The following is a 6,188-nucleotide window of genomic DNA, read 5'->3' as shown; positions in this document are numbered from 1 at the left end:
AAGATAGTTTGATCCTGTTTTGTTATGTTCCTTACAAGTCCCTGAGACATCAGAAGGCCAATGACCTTCACTGTCACAAGGTCGCGGCCCATGCACAGGTGTGGGTCCCTACATTGTCTCACCCTGGAGGATTAAGGAAGCTGCTTACAGACCCAAGAGCCAGCACACCAGGAGCTGTATCAGCCTTAAGGTTCAAAGAATTTCTACAACACTAGTGCACCATCAAAAAAAAAAAAAAAAAAGGAAAGGAAAAGAAAGATGTCTTTGGCCTTTCACAATTACTGTTAATTTTATTTGGAAGAGGAAAATCGGGTCTTAGGGTATCTGTCCTTTAAACAAACTTTTCAGCTGTGTTTAAACATACTGAAACATGGGCTGGGGAATTAAGATGTGCTCAGGGGAGGGAATCAATAAGGGGACTTTAAAAAAAAAAATCAAGCATGCGGGCCCAGTGCGGTAGCCTAGTGGCTAAAGTTCTCGTCTTCCGTGTGCTAGAATCCCCACATCTTAGTGGCTGTATTCCATTGCATGTCTGTGGAAACCCAGCAAATGTGGTTTTCTCTGCTTGGGGGCTGGAGCTGAGCAACAGAGGAGTGTGTGGGCTCTGGTGACTCGTGAGTGAGTAGAGTGCCAAAGAAATTTTGCTGAGATGAACCCCATGGTCTGATCTGCAAAAGCCTATAAATGTGAGAGAGCTTCATGCAGTTGCGTGGAAGGAGAAGCAAGAAAGGGTCACAGAGACAGAGCCCAGCAAGTTATAACATGAAGGACAATCTCAGGTTTGATATGAGGGAGCAGATACAACAAGGTTTACAATGGGCACCGCTCCTGGCCCCCACCTGTTGTGGTTTGTAGTGATGGGAGTGATTGGAACAGCTAGCTGCAGCCTTTCAGGTCAGCTGTTAAAGTAACTTTCCATTTCCTGGAATGAGTTTCCTTCTGTAAAGGAGAAGCAGTCTCCCGGGCTGCATTAGGCTGGCCTGTTCACGACCTTTTCAGGAGACTGGATGATCCTGCCCTCTTAAGAAATGGTTGAGGTCCCTGCTCTCTTGTGGTTGAAGTCAAAGTTCAAGTCCCTGGTCTGTGTTGAATGCCTGTGAACAGAGGGAGGCTGAGAGGCCTTAAATATTAACTCACTTGATTGTCCCTGGCTATAGTGCAGCAGAGGCGACTCATTAACTCGTGTCCAGCTTATGGCTTGGCTTGACCTAAACCTGTGCTACAACCTTACCCATTGTGGAGACGGAAGGTTCACAGAAGAGCTGAGTGAAGAAGTAAAACTGCATTCCTCCACAGTATTTGTAGCCAATGATTTAGACTTCCATAAATGGTAGGGGAAGTAAGAGCTTTGGGCTTTGAAATTCTTCCTAAGCTGAAAGTTTGAATACAAATGAAGTAGAAAGAGATTGAGGCAAACTAATGAAATTGAGGAAAGGGCATTACAACAAGCCTTAAATTAAGTAAGTGAGACACTTGAGTGCTTGTTTTTGGGTTTCTGTACCAAGTGTGAGGATGGTTGGACACCTGGATACTGCAGGCAGCCTCTCTTGGCATTATGTTTCTCTTCAGAGTGCTGCTGCTCGCACTCTGCTTCTACGGAAAACACTGATCTGAAGCCAGTCTAACTGAAATACTTTACAACTTCATTTTTCTCATGCATTAGTTGATAATCTGGATTCTGAGTCGGTAATTAGCACGGAAATTGTAACAAAATAATCTGGAAAAAACAATAGACCATGCAGAGTTGGGGTGGTTCATTTTTTTTTTAATGTAAATCTTCCTTTAAATTAAACTTCATTCTGATCCACAATACATTTTATAGACAAAAAAAATAGACCTGTCCCGTCCCAGGGGTTGGAAATAGGCAGCAGGAGTTTATTAGAGAAGCCTGATTTGTTAGGGGGCTAAGGCACACTCTCAGGGTTATGTCTCCACTGTCTTGGTTGGAGGGACGCCTTCTATAAGTGGGATGGTTAGCAGGCATAGTATGCAGAGAAATGTCCCTTCCGCAGGCTGCAGAGGAGGTGTTGAGGCGTTTCTGGATCTACTTGTCCTTTGGGATTATGTGCGCATTCTTTTGTGTTAATTAGGCTAACTGCCTAGTACCTGTCTCCTAGTGCTCACGTTGCAGTGTCACCCCAGGATTGAAGTGCCAAGTCCCACATTGTGCCCATTTTCTTTCACTTCATACTGACCCTGTTCCCATCAGCAGTGTTGGAAAGCACAGGACTCGTTTTGTTTTTCTTTTTTAAGATTTACTTATATATATGAAAGGTGGAGTTAAAGAGAGAGGAGACACAAAGAAATCTTTGACCCACTGGTGTTCAGTCCCCAGTTGGCCACAATCACTGAGGCCAGGCTGAAGCCAGAAGCCAGGAATTCCATCCAGGCCTATAACTTGAGTGGCAGGTGTCCAGGTAGTTGGGCCATCTTCTGTTGCCTTCCCAGGTGCATTAGCAAAGAGCTGGACCAGAAGCAGAGCAGCCTGACTCCCAGCTGGCACTCTGACGTAGGATGCCGACATAAGTACAGCTTAACCTGCTACACCAATACGCCAGTCCCAGGACTTACTTCTTTTTCTTTTCTGTTTAAAAAATTTATTTATTTATTAGAAACGCAAGTTGGAGAGAGAGAGGCGGAGAGACAGAGAGCTTCTGTCTGTTGATTCATGCTCCCCAATAGGCTGCAAAGGCCAGGGTTGGTCCTGGATGAAGCCAGGAGTTTCCTGTAGTTTTCCTACTTGGGTGCAAAAATCCATGCACTTAAGCCATCTTCTACTGTATTCCCAGGCACATTAGCATTGCGCTAATCCACAGGTAGCAGGAGCAGAAATGGACTAGCCTGTACAGGAACTGACACCATATGGCATGCTGGTGTGGTAGGGAGCGACTTTACTTGATATGCCATGATGCCAACCGTCCGAAATTCTTTTCTTTTTTAATTTTTTTTAAAGATTTATTTTATTTTTATTGGAAAGGCGGATATACAGAGAAGAGAGATAGAGAGGAAGATCTTCCATCCGATGATTCACTCCCCAAGTGAGTGCAACGGCCGATGCTATGCCGATCCAAAGCCAGGAGCCTCTTCCAGGTCTCCCACGCGGGTACAGGGTCCCAAAGTCCTGGGCTGTCCTCAACTGCTTTCCCGGGCCACAAGCAGGGAGCTGGATGGGAAGTGGGGCTGCTGGGATTAGAACCGGTGCCCATATGGGATCCCGGGCGTGCAAGGCGAGGACCTTAACCACTGCGCCATTGCGCTGGGCCCGAAATTATTTTCTTAACATCTTGCTCTATGAAGTGCTTTCATTTAGGTCTAAGAGGCAAAAAACAGTCTCCATTTTTTTTTCTCATTTTCCAGTTTACAAATGAAGTGTCTCTTTTTTTATTTCCATGTGTTGTGTATTCATAACTTTATATTTTTTTCTAGTGTCTTTTTCATATTTCAGGATATTTCATAATGTAGATTGGCGTGGTCTGTAAGTTTTCTGTGATGTTGATGTTCTACATTTGTGCTATACAACAGTATAGTCACTAGCTATATTTAGCAATTCAGCACTTGAAATGTGGCTTGTGTGACTAAGGAACTGAATTTGTAATGTTAGTTTTAATGTCAGTCTGTTGGTTTTAGGAAGCTATTAAAAAAAAACAATAGTCACTTAACAATTACTCCTCTATACTACACAGTAGCAACAGATGAAAAATTTGGAGGGGAGTATCAGTCCTCAAGAACTTGCAGTTTAGTAGGGAAGAGAAACAAGTAGGTCCTTGTTTCTTGATTGAGCAGCACTTGGCTCCTGCAACTCCTGCAGATGTTTAAACCTTAGCCTTTGTTGGCAGTTACTGGATGAATACTAATGGCTCATGGATTAGCGTGCCAACTCCATCTGGTTTGGCCTGGTGGAAGGTCATGTGGGCCACTGGGTGCTGGTCCTCAGGACATAGTTCTTTGCAAAGAGTTGGTTTTACGCTGAGTAGCACCTAGCTTCTCTTACAGTGGCAATTATTAGCACAGTGGTTTAGGATGCTGCTTGGGATGTTCACGTCTCATAATGCAGTGTCTGACTACAGGTCCCAGCTGTGCTCCTGGTTCCAACTTCTTGCTAATGCACACCATGGATGCACACACATGCCATTCATGTGGGAACCCAGATTGAGTTCTGGACTCCTGGCTTCAGTCTGATCCACCTTTGGAGTTTAGGGTATTTGAGGAATGAAGCAGCCAATGGAAGATTACTCTGTATCTTTGTTTTTCAAATAAATTTTTTTAAAAAGTTGTTTTTAGTCTCTTATAAAATCCTACTGGATTAGTGTCTTCCCATGATCTAATATTAACTACCTCTGTTAAAGACCCTGTCTCCAAATATAATCACAACCTGAACTTGTGTGGATTAGGGCTTCAACCTATGAAATTAGGAGGCGGCAGGTACAATTTAGTCCACGGCAAGGCTGAAGGAAGGGCTCAGCAACTTTGTAAGTCCTTAAGTTTCAGGGTTGAGTTTACTAAATATGAGGCATGTCCCCTGTGCAGCTGATTCCCAAAGAGGCTTACCATCCCCTAAATAAGGTTCTGCATTATAGTAACAATAATCATTGGTGTTACCCCACAAGAAGGAGTTCAATCTAGAAATACCATAGGTGTCAATAAACATGATTTGGCCTTCAATACTGTATGAAAAATCAGAGTTAAAGATGATTATAAGACTAAAGCTGTGAGTGCTGGAAATTCGGTTAGACATGATGCAAGGAGAGAGTGGGCTTTTATTTTTAGATTTATTTGAATTTTATGGCGAATTTCATAATTTCCATGATTGTCAATTTGAAAAAACACGTGACTTTCCATCACTAAATGGCTTCAATGAAATTGAACTGCCTAGTATGTCCTTGCTAATATTTTCCTAAAAAGAAAAGTGACAGCACTACAGAACTGTCGCCAGCTGCTTTCCATTAGGAATGTGGTTAGCAGATGTGGGTTTTCATAGTCATAATGCATGAGATGGTTAATCCATTTTGCGGGTTTCAGATGCACAGTGATTTATCTTGGCAGGATGAGTTTTAAAATGTGCTTGCATCAGCCAGCACATACATGCACCTTTCTCTGTCTCACTGCGTATTTATGTTGGAGAGAAAATACATTGCAGCCTATTTCTTTCAAGAGATAGAGTAGTGCTACCTTTTGATTTCACCATCTAATAATTAGGGAAGATTTAAGATAATTTCCCAACTTGAATGTTGACTAGGCTCGCTCTCAAGCTCATGTCTCTTCTTCGCCCCTTCTTTTCATAATAATCCAGTGGCTCCTGCTTGGGTTGTTCTGGCATCACGCCTCCTTTGTGGCAGTGACCTTCAGGCTTGCTAAGGGCTGCAATTTTGCCTGGGGCCCTCCTTCCTTATAAAATTAAACAACACTCAAGCCTTGGAACCAGCCCCAGATTCACTAATTCTTTCCTTTGACGGACTCTTGGCAACATATACTCCGTTTCAGTCTATCCTGAGCTTTATAGGAGACCTGTTTGTCACCAGGGTGAATCTGGCCATTTGCCCTTTAAACCTGGAACCAAGTGGTATCATGGGAAGACCCACTGGGGGGTCAGCAGCTAGGAATAAAAGCACTGCAGCTGGTACTCCCCACGCCCCTGAGCACCTACAGTATCATCTGTATTTGGAGGGATCTGAATTCCTTGACCATTGTCTGTTGGCTAGTTGATGGGCAATGTAGGTTTTGAACCTTACACTCTAAGTGATGTTCTGTGATGTTTCTATTGTGAGGGAGAACGGGAAAACACCACTGGGAAAGCATAGATCATAACCTGGTTGTTCAGATTTCAGGAGGAGAACAGAATAGAGAGCTCATCTACCTCCCTTATTTTAAAGCAGCAACAACCCCTGCCTGTTCTGAGAAATAGTAAGATAACAGCATGAACAGAGAACAGATCCTGAGATGTGACAGGCATGAAAACTCAGAATTATCCCGAACATGCCCTTATTATTTAAGAGGTAACTAAAGTACCATATCTGTGTAAAGAATTATTTGAGCTCACTTTTTTTTTTTCTTAAAGACTTACTTATTATTACTGGAAAGTCAGATTTACAGAGAGCAGGAGAGACAGACAGATCTTTCATCCACTGGTTCACTTCCAAAGTGGCTGCGGTGGCTGGCACTGACCTAATTTGAAGCCAGGAGTTCTTCCA

Source organism: Ochotona curzoniae, unplaced genomic scaffold (genome assembly GCF_017591425.1).
Source record: "Ochotona curzoniae isolate NIBS_2020 unplaced genomic scaffold, NIBS_Ocur_1.0 contig_3622, whole genome shotgun sequence".
Lineage (NCBI taxonomy): Eukaryota > Metazoa > Chordata > Mammalia > Lagomorpha > Ochotonidae > Ochotona > Ochotona curzoniae.
The sequence above is the reverse complement of the archived record's forward strand: the minus strand, read 5'-3'. Positions refer to the sequence as shown.